An 11,211-nucleotide genomic window follows, 5' to 3' on the forward strand; every position below is an offset into this window, starting at 1 on the left:
TAGTGAACTGAGAACCATGGGCAGGAAAACCCACGTGCAATGAAAGCAATGCCAGGAAAAGTGTGAGGTCCCACGGGACAGTGTAAAGCTGTGATGGGGGTGGCAAGTGTCCTGGTGTCAGTCTGAAGCTGGAGAAAAGCCATACGATCCAAGATAATCCTTTCATGTTTAAATTGTGGTTGAAAATATATGTAACATAAAATTTACCATCTTGCCCATTTTTAAGTGCACGGTTTTAACCGTATTTACATTGTTGTGCAACAGATCTCTAGAACTTTCCATCCTGCAACACTAAAACTCTATACCCACTGAACAACAACTCCCCATTTTCCCCTCCCACAGCCCCTGGCAACCAGTTTTCTAGTTTTTGTTTCTAAGAGTCTGACTACTCTAAATACCCCCTGTAAGAGGAATCGTGCAGAATTTGCCCTTTTGTGACTGGCTTATTTCATTTAGCAGAATGTTTTCAAGATTCATCCATGCCATAGCATACGACGGGACTTCCTTCTGTTTCAACGCTCCATAATATTCCATAGATATACACCACATCTCGTTAGCCACGCATCTGTCCACGTTCATTTAAGTTGCTTCCACCTCTTGGCTATTGTGAATAATGGTGCACTGAAACATGAATATGCAAATAACTCTTTGAGATACCGTTTTCAATTCTTTTGGATGTATATCCACAAATGGGAATGCTGGAATGTATGGTAATTCCATTTTTCAATTTTTGAGGACCTCACGACTTCTTATTTAACCATATTGCTATTTATTCATTTCAATTGCCTGTTCTTCTAATTCTTGCTTCCCAGTAGAGGCTCTTAAAATGATACAGAGATACCTGGGCATAACCTGCCACTGGCTTCTCCTACACAGATTCACACTACTACTGGGACCAAACCAAGTCTTTCTGTGCCACTTTTCACACATGGTTCCAAAGACAAAACACAGTCCAGTCATTCTTTACTTACTACATTTGGACAGGGAATAAATATGGATTCCTTTTAGTAATTATTTCCCTTTTTAGTTTCAAGATATCATTCAAGAAGTCTCCCAACTACACAAATGCAATTTTTATTTCAAAGGCATGATCTTCTTTTTTTCTTCATTTGAGAAAAAGTTTAGATAATTTTAGGGGTAAAAAATATTATTTTGAGAGATGATATTAAACATGTAAATATGTTTGTGAATATTAACTTATGAACGTAATCTATAAAATAGATAATGCCCACCAAATACCTAAGATGGTTATCTTCTGCAAATTAAATCAGTAAAATAAATATGTCAAGGAAAAGATAGATTTATTGCACAAGTCTTCAGAAAGACAATGCTTTTAGGTAAAATCCTCAAAAAGCAGCAGTGCCTATGATATGGTTTGGCTGTGTCCCCACCCAAATCTCATCTTGAATTGTAGTTCCCATAATTTCCATGTGTTATGAGAAGGACCTGGTGGGAGGTAATTGAATCATGGAGGCAGGTCTTTCCCATGCTGTTCTCATGATAGTGAATCTGTCTCATGGGATATTACAGTTTTAAAAAAGGGAATTCCCCTGCACAAGCTCTCTCTTGCCTGCCGCCACGTAAGACATCTCTTGCTCTTCCACCATGATTGTGAGGCTTCCCCAGCCATGTGGAACTGTGAGTCAATTAAACCTCTTTCTTTATAAATTGTTCAGTCTTGGGTTTGTCTTTATTAGTGGCATGAGAGTAGACTATCCCAGAAAAGACTTAACTAGTTATTCAGAAAATGTTCAATGGGATTATTATTCTGAAAAAAGAAATGCATAAACATCAAGGCAATGTTTAGCAAAGGTCAAATAAAGGCAAGTGCAAAGCAGAGAAATTCCTCTCTGTTTATCAAGGATTATTCAGAAGAAAGTAAGACTGAATCAGGGACAGACATGCTGCTCTCTCTAAAGCTCACTAGAGTTGGGAAATCTAAAGGGCAGGTAGAGCTCTCTGGATTTTACATAGCATGGGAAAAAAAACAGATTTTAAGATTAGCTATCTCCCTTTGTTCATATTAGCAAGCAAAAGTCTGAGTACCCTTATGGTACCCTGACACTACAAAGGAGGTATGTGGATAGAGACCACCAGAAATAAATGTTCTCCATTGTAATTAATAATTATTTGGCATGTGTTTCAAATATCACTGTCTTGTGAATTGATTTAAGAAATCAGTCATTGGAAAGTTGATAAACTCCAACCACTCTGCACCAGCAAACCAGAAGCTAAGACACACAGAGAGACCCTATCCTCCTGCTTAGCTATGCAATCCCTCTACCACTTCCTGAGTGACAGAAACCCAAAAAGTGATCAACTGCTTGGAATAAAAAGGAATTCTTACAGCAAAATAATAATAATAATATTTGTATTCTCCCACATATACAGCAAAAATTCAAATGCTCTCTTCAATAATTATCAAATGTTAAGACAACCCTCAATGAAACAGATGCAATAAATTGTAGTTAACTTTTTAACATTTATTGGGACTGTAGCAACTCTGCAGACAGTCCAAAATTCCAGAGTAATATTCTTCATGATGTAGTGGAGATTTTTGGAGTTCCAACATATCTGAGAAGTGCTGCTCTTCCTTTTCAGCACTCGGTAACAGAGAAGGGTATTCTGATCAATAACTTCCAAATCAATGAGATTTTCTGTTTGTGGAAATGAAACATGCCACAGGAAAATCAAGCCCATATGTGAGTAAATTTTTGGGTCTTATAATGCTTGATGGGAATTGACACCCATTGATTTTTCAAAATATACATTTTACCAGAACACAGGTTTTTTTTTTTTTTTTTTTTTTTTTTTTTTTTTTTTGAAACAGAGTCTCGCTCTGTCGCCCAGGCTGGAGTACGGTGGCATGACCTAAACTCACTGCAATCTCTGCCTCCTGGGTTCAATCAACTCTCCTACATTAGCCTCCTGAGTAGCTGGGACTACAGGCACACACCACCACACCTGTCTAATTTTTGCAATTTTAGTAGAGATGGGACTCAGACATTTTTAAACAAGGCTTTCCCACATAATATCATCAGCTTCACTCACTCTATAATTCAGTTCAATTAATATGTCCCAAATACCAGAGGAGCTGGCAATAGTGACAATATTTAGTACAACTGATGTATAAAAATTAAAATGTTTGTTCTTTATTACATTTAGTTACATATCATAGTCCTCTTTACGTCTCTAATGTCTCTTCTTAGAAACCTGAGAATTAAGTTTTCTTGTGGTAGTTTGTACATATCAACATAATTTAAAGACGAGTTTACTGGAAGATCACATAGTATTAAGAGTGAACAATCAACTCATAATAAGAGTGAGGAGTTTCCACCCCTGACCCCTCTTTCCTGTCAGCTGGCTGGTTGAAATCAGTCTTCCTTGAAGAGATTATCTTTGAAGATGAGAAAAGGGTAGTTTGAAAAGAATAAATAGAATGTTCCTCAAGATATGCAATAGCAACCCCCACTTCTATCAAGTAAGGGGAATAGACTAAAATAAAGTCTAAGTACAGTCATATCTACAATATTTAGTGACTATTTGAGCATAAAACAAAATACAATGGTAAGAATCAAAGACAGACAGCAGCCAGCAATAAACTACATGGTAAGGTTAGAGATGGTGCTTTCTAGTAAGACTTGTGCTTTCTAGTAAGACTTATTATCAGATTTTTCCCAAAATAAAGTTTGCTCATTAATTGAAAATTCTGATCAACTAACTCATTGACAGAAATAAATTCCCATATGAATGTCAATCAATAAAAGGATAAAAGGAAAAACACTGAAAAAAAACATATGATAATTCATCAATATAAAAGTACTCCAGTTAAAGCAGAGTAAGCATTTTTGACCAACATTTCCATGAGATGAGAATAAGTGTAGAAACCTTTAAAAATAATCTGCTTGAAGATAATAGAGAGATAATAAGATAAGAAATAGAGATAACCAAAGAGGTTAAACAAACAGCGGAAGCCATCTTTCCCCAAGGATTGTTCTTGGAATTCTGGAAGAGACAGTAGAGAGAATTCACTGCACAATTAGCTGACAATGTTTTGGGAATAGAAGACAGTGATTGGAGTCTGTTACATAATTTTTTTTAAGAAGCAAGGAGACAGACCAACATAAATGAAAACCAGTATGGAAAAAAGGCAATGGAATCAGATCCATGGTGTTTCCAGATACTGGAGAGTCTATTTTTAGGAAGTCTGCTTACTGTGTTCAAGAAGATCACAAATAAAATTTTCATCAGAGAACCAGACAACTTAAAAAAATGAAAATTCTGGAAATAAAATGTACAATAATTGAAATTAGAAACATATAGATCAGCTTAGCAGCAGAATAAACAGTAGAATGAAAAGAGATTTAGCAAACTGGTAGACAGACCAGAAGAATAGATTAAAAATAAAGGATGGAAAAAATATTATAGATGATCTATAAGAGAGACTAAGCAACTCAGAAATCACAGTGTGGTGATTCTTCAAGGATCTACAAATAGAAATTCCATTTGACCCAGCAATCCCATTACTGGATATATACCCAAAGGACTATAAATCATTCTATTATAAAGACACATGCACATGTATGTTCATAGCGGCACTGTTTACAATAGCAAAGACCTGGAACCAACCCAACTGCCCACCGATGATAGACTAGACAAGGAAAATATTGCACATATACACTATGGAATACTATGCAGACATAAAAAATGATGAGTTCATCTCCTTTGTAGGGACATAGGTAAATCTGAGCACCATCATTCTCAGCAAACTGCCACAAGAACAGAAAATCAAACACCACATGTTCTTACTCTTGGGCGGGTGTTGAACAATGAGAACACGTGGACACAGGGAGGGGAGCATCACACACTGGGGTCTGTTGGGGGATCGAGGGGAGGGATAGCATGGGGTAGGGAGTTGGGGAGGGACAACATGGGGAGAAATGCCAGATATAGTTGATGCGGATGGAGGCAGCAAACCACATTACCATGTATGTGCCTATGCAACAATCCTGAATGTTCTGCACATGTACCCCAGAACCTAAAGCGCAATAACATATATTTTTAAAAAAATAAAATAAAAATAAAGAAAATAATAAAACCAAGGCAAGAAAGAAAAAGGGAACATCAAATATGTATTCAAATAGGAAGTATTTGATAAACTAAAGATTTAAACCCAGATATACAATAAATTATATTAAAAATAAGTGAAAGGAATTTTCAGAATAAACTCTACATCGTTATTAAAAAAACACATCTTAAATTTACAGAAAAAGAAAGATTACAAATAAAAGGATACAAAAAGATGTGCCACACAAGCACTACAAGGAGAAATCTGCTGTAGTCATTGACATGGTTTGGCTCTGTGTCTCCACCCAAATCTCACCTTGAATTATAATAATCACCATGTGTCAAGGGTGAGGCCACATGATTGTGAGAACACCCTAGCCATGTGGAACTGTGAGTCCATTATAAATTATCCAGTCTCAGATATGTCTTTATTAGCAGCATGAGAACAGACTAGTATGCCATATTTTTAAAAACCAATAAAATGGACTTTAAGATGGAAAGCATCACCAGGGATAGATTGGCAGACATTCCCCATGTCTCTCAATGTGTCCAAATGCCCTCTTTTTCTGAGAACACCGCCCTAATGGCCATATTATAACTTAACCACCACTTGAAAGACCTTATCTCCAAATATTATTACATCCTGAGGTAGTAGGGATTAGAGCTTCCTATTCATGAATTTTGTGGGGGACACAATTAACCTATAACGGGTAATTGCTACAAACTAACAGAAAATGTTGATCTGATTAGCTTGAAAATCACAGCAGGTAAGTAACAGTTTTTACTAATTTATACTGTATGACAAAAGCCCCACGCTCCCTGTTGTCTACAGCACAACCCCATGTTTCTGTGGCTTCCATGGCTCTGCACCATGCTTCTTCTCATCCTACAGATGAGGGAATAGCTTTTAACTGAGATTTGCCATTCCCATTCAAAGGTGAAAGAGTGGGAAAAACGCGGTGCAAACATGCAATGATTTTAGGAGTTTCTCCTTGGAAGTAGCATACCCATTGCTACCACTATTACTTACTTGGCCAAAGCAATCCCATGGCTTAACACTAATGCTTAACAATTGGCTATTCTGGGCAGGTGTGGTGGCCGGGGCCTGTAATCCCAGAACTTTAGGAAGCCAAGATGGGAGAATTGCTCCAGCCCAGGAGTTTGAGACCACTCTGGGCAACACAGTGAGACTCTCTCCAGCACACCCTCCAACCCCATCCCACTTCTGCTCATCTTTACAAAAAATTAAAAAGTCAGGCATGATAGTGCATACGTGTGGTCCCGGCTAGTAGAGAGAATGAGGTGGGAGGATTGCTTGAGCCTGGGCAATGGAGGCTACAGTGAGCTGTGATCACACCACTTGCACTCCGGTCTGGGTGACAGAGTGAGATTCAGTCCCCTACCCCACAAAGAAAGACAAGAAATAAATAAATTGGCTAGTCCTTCAACAGAGAATCACTGCAAGTCAATCCCAACAGGTGTGGCTGTAGAATCTCATTACGGAGGAGTAGGAAGCAATTAACTGAGAGCAATAATACAATCGGCCACTGCAAGGTCATGGATTTTTACAGGAATTCGCTATTCATCCACATTCTAAAAGCAAAGACAAAAATGTGAGTAACAAAATGTTTGTCATGCTTGCAAGAGACAACAGGAGCTATTGGCAAAACACATTGATTAATTTTCTACTTTAAGATTACCTGTTACTAGAGAACCAGAAAGCGTGCAAAAGTTGCCGTCTATGAAGAGGATTTGCTTGAAGGTTTATCTAGAAATGATTAACCAAAAAGCAATGATAGGTTCAGAGAGTTTAATGTTTTCAGGTATTTAGGAAATGTGTAACTGACAACAAGAACAAAATGAGTAAGACATACGATGATTAACAGAGCCAACCCTTGCTAAAATGCTGAAGGTGTAGCCGGGATGGGAGCAGCAGCAGGGGCGCCGGATCGGAATGGGGGCTACTCGGCTCCCTCCCCGTTGCAATGTGTTCCCGATGTACCCAGAATGGGGGAAGGGGCCCTGGGAGGCGCGGTGAGCTTATCGTTTCAATAAATACCGTGGACCCAAAGAGTTTTTCAGAAAGCGATTTATTAGGCAGAGAGTTTGCAGAGAGCGATTTATTAGGCAGAGAGAGAGAGAAAGAGAAAGAAGGAGAGACAGTTCCCACGCTGCCATGGAAGGGGGTCCACTAAGGAGCAGCAGAGTTTTAACCCTGGAGTTACGCCCGCCTCATTCATGGTCTTGTCCAATGAGAGGAGTTCTTTCAAACTTCCTCTGGGGTGATTGATCTTAGACTCTGATCCTGGATTGGCTGCCTGGCTCACAATAGCGCCCCCTCCTCCCAGAGCTTTTGGTGGGCTTTTGGAACAAAGATGTTCACCTGGAATTTCCACCTACCCTGAGCTTGGGAAACTTAGACATAGAACTTTGCATTCTCGGATGCGGGCATGGATGGAGGCATGGTGCTGGGATATTTCTGCCTTTGAAACCACATCCCTTGTGGACTCAGGAAGAGTTTTTCTTCCTTAACACAGCCCCTCAAAGGTGAACTATCCATCCACCTATGCACCTCCTAGCTGTATATCCCCCAAATTCTTCCATCTTTACTCCCAGCGTTCTTCTCTCATGACTTCTTCTCAAGGACTGGAATGACTGGGTCAGAGGGCATGTGGACATCTAGCTATAATCATTTTCCAAAGTGGTGGGACCATCCTACAGACGTTTCATAAAGATTCACATTCATTCATAAAAACCTTAACAGTCTGAACAGTATTTTCAAAAGAAGCAGATCTAGAACCCAGTTCTGATTCCAAGCCCAGTGCATTTTCCATCCAGTAGACTCCAGGTTCTTCTATCCTTCTTTCTTTCCTCAATACTATGCTGCCTTCTTCCTCTAATGCCTCAAGAATGAAGAGGCAGTCATTCTCAGGCTATTCTCCCCAGAGTACCTTTTGCCTTAAAGAAGGTCAGTGGTGACTCCAAAGAGCTCTAATTGTGGAACTTTCAGGTTCCACAAAAGATCAGTCTGTAGGAAGGAACTAGAGAGGAGAGAGAGGGGGATAGCCTCAGTCACAGGAAAGTGCTTAACAAAATCACTCAAATCCGAGAGGGCCATTGATCTGAATAGAGCCATTTCTGATGAAACACAGCAGAAGATAGAAAGCGCATCTTTTATCATGTGAACTTCAGGGCAAACATGATAGAAAGCTATTAAACCCTGGCCTCCTCCAATTGATATACAGAAACCAAAGGGAAGCCTGGGAAGTCAAATTAAACCACAATTCTCATGTCTGCACCCAGGCGGCCAGAAGCAGGAATTGGCTCCTGGTTTCTTGTGGGGTGGCCTGCATGCACAGAGTGTGACGAAATGGTGCAGAAACGACTGAGAAGAATGACAATGAAAATCAAGCCCCAGCCTCCTGACTACCCATCTCAGGTGTGCATCTGTTCCCAATTCCGTGTTACAATTAAAGAGAATGATTTTTATATATTTAGATACTTTCAGTGTCTGGATTTGAATATAGCTGAAGTTAAGTGTACTAATTAATTGTGAATCATTCCAGTACTTGAATGTAAAACCTCTCGAGCCCAATGTGCAAATTTATGTAAAAACAATGTGAAAATTAAAAATGCATTGGCACTTTTTTATAAGCAGAACTGTAGCACTCTGTCTAGTCAAACAGACTGCTCATTTGCAAGTTGTCTATATGCAAAGCATTCTGCCCCTGGGAGCCCAAAATCTCCTTAGCAAGTCATCTGAAATTTGAGAAGAGCTTTGTTCTGAACCTGCTTTCTGCTCTCTTCACTTTTCTTCCCTGCTTCTAGCTATGTGGGCAAAAAGCCTAAGTATGGATGACACCTGGCCAACCCAGCCACAGCCCTCGCCCAAAACAGGAGGCCTGCCCTGGGAACCCCATCTGAGTTCAAAGGAGGGCGTCTGAATATTCGTGTCTTGAGCCCTGTGCATTGGGCCTGGCACTGCAGCCTTCCAACTTTAAGAGAAATTTCAGAATCCAAATCCTTCCCACCTGCAGGGCTCAAATTTTCCTTTGCAGATCAGACCTGGCAAAGAGGCTATTTGCTGTTCAATCCTGGGCTAGCTTTCTGCCTTTCACCTAATGCTTGAGGTTAAGAGAATTCGGAGAAGAGAGACTGTAAACTGATCAACACTGAATGGACATCTGCCTTAACCAGTTTTCGGGGTGGGTTGCAGTGATTGGGGAGAGCCAGCCACAGGTGCTCAGGTGTGAGCAGTGAGGTGCAGATGCTCAGGTGTGGCAGCAGGGAGTGCACTTGGCTCATCTGCCCCGGGGAGGGCCAGCTCCCGACAGAAGTAGACCAGAGGTCAGTCCCAGGAGATGCTTGGAGAGGCCAGCAGGGTAGGGCCAAGTCATGACACATCTAGGAATGGGAGGGGAGGCCTCTTTGGGAATTACCTGGTTTATCAGTTAGCTATTGAGGTGGGGAAGGAGGTAGGAAAGGCAGAAGGCTCTCCCAGGAATTGGCAGGCAGCCAGTCCAGAACTAATGGCAGTCCACTTGTGCTAGAAAAGGCAGGCAGTGGGACCTGACAACTCGGAGATTCTCTCCTGGGCCAGAAGCCACATCAACAAGTATAAATCGTGGTTTCCCTGGAAGGAAAAGGCTCAGGTTTTTCCCAGTAGCTCAATCCCTAGCCCGCATCACAGCCACTACCTGCCACCAGCGGCTTGGACATTTCCCTCTATTAGCTCTTTGCTCAGTGGCCCATTCTGTTAGCCACAGCTCACATTTTCTCAAGTTACAAAAAAGGTTAATTTTCCCATATCGAGTTTCTCTGCAAAAGCTGCTTTCAGTTGTGACCAGAAGTTCCATTGTCACCAACATGGGTACAACTGTTGTCGCCATGATATTCTGAGGCTGTGATACTAAAAGTGTGACCGCAGATCAGCGTCATCACCATCAACTACAAGCTTGCCAGAAAGGAGCCTCATCCTAGACTTCCAGAATCAGAATCTGCATTTTAACAAGGCCTCCGGGGGAATCCTGTTCACACTGAGTTTCAGAAGCTCTGTTCTAAGATATTACTCCAATCCCCAGCAAGCCAAACCAACTGTTTCCTGCCCATAATCAGAAAGCTGGGTTCCAGTATTTCCAGAGCCACAGAAAAGAAAATTGTTCTCTCATTTCCCTTTAGCCTTATCTAAAGCCCTCCATTTCCTCAACTTTTAAGTCCTCATCTGTAAAATGGGAGTGCTAATCCCACTTAATTTAAGATTATTAAGTTGATGAATAAATTAGAATTAGTCCTATAATTTTTGAATCATAATTGAAATCATTCAATTTTTTTTTCTTTTGCTATGTCAATTGGCTTATGAACTCCTAACTCAACTGGGTTATAAACTCCTGAAAACAGGACAATCTCTTCTCTACCTCTTCCTTTATCTTCCCTATACACCAAAATACAGCGTTCTGCCCATAATGAGGTCAACTATTTGACATTTACACAAATCTCCCTTGGAACCCCTCTGCCAAAAAAAAAAAAAAAAAAAAAATCTAATCTCTATTTATGACTCCAAGCACAAAGAGATCCTGTCACTTTGACCTAATCCTCTGAGGTTCATCCCTCTAAATAATTGTATTGTCTCCATCTATAAAGCACTCTGTTACTATGACAACGCACACATAATTGCGTGTGTAAGAAATTGAGGCTGGCTATACAAGTCAGATCCTTTCCACCAGAAAACATTCTGTCCTCCCAAATGTTACTGTCTCAGATTTGCACCAAGGTCCCAGAAGTTTCTCAAACTTCACTATACTTTATGGACACTATAGAGCAATTCCAGGAAACACTGATACAGTAGCAAAACTATTGGGAGAGGAAATTGGAGATCTGGGTCCCAGTTCAGAGTCTGACACCTAATTTACGATATAATTCGGGACAGGGCACTCAAAGATTCAGGACCCTAAACCCTTCTATTTAAAGGGAAATGTGAGAACAATATGCACGTTCCTATGGCTCAATCCCTATAAGATTCTGTACTATGCCGAGTTGATTTTAAGTGTCACTTAACTGAAATTATGCAACAAACCTTCGTGGCATTAAACATTAACACGGCTCTTTTTATATGGCATGGTTCATTATCATGCCAATCAATGATTA

General features: G+C 40.3%; 1 protein-coding gene across 3 annotated transcripts in view; it reads right to left on the reverse strand.

Annotated features, from left to right (window-relative positions):
• LOC101038956 (putative methyltransferase-like protein 21E) overlaps positions 1–11,211 on the reverse strand; it is a 230,132-nt gene that overhangs the window by 35,269 nt on the left and 183,652 nt on the right. The window lies entirely within an intron of this gene.

The sequence above is a fragment of the Saimiri boliviensis genome, chromosome 16, assembly GCF_048565385.1.
Source record: "Saimiri boliviensis isolate mSaiBol1 chromosome 16, mSaiBol1.pri, whole genome shotgun sequence".
NCBI classification, from domain to species: Eukaryota; Metazoa; Chordata; class Mammalia; order Primates; family Cebidae; genus Saimiri; species Saimiri boliviensis.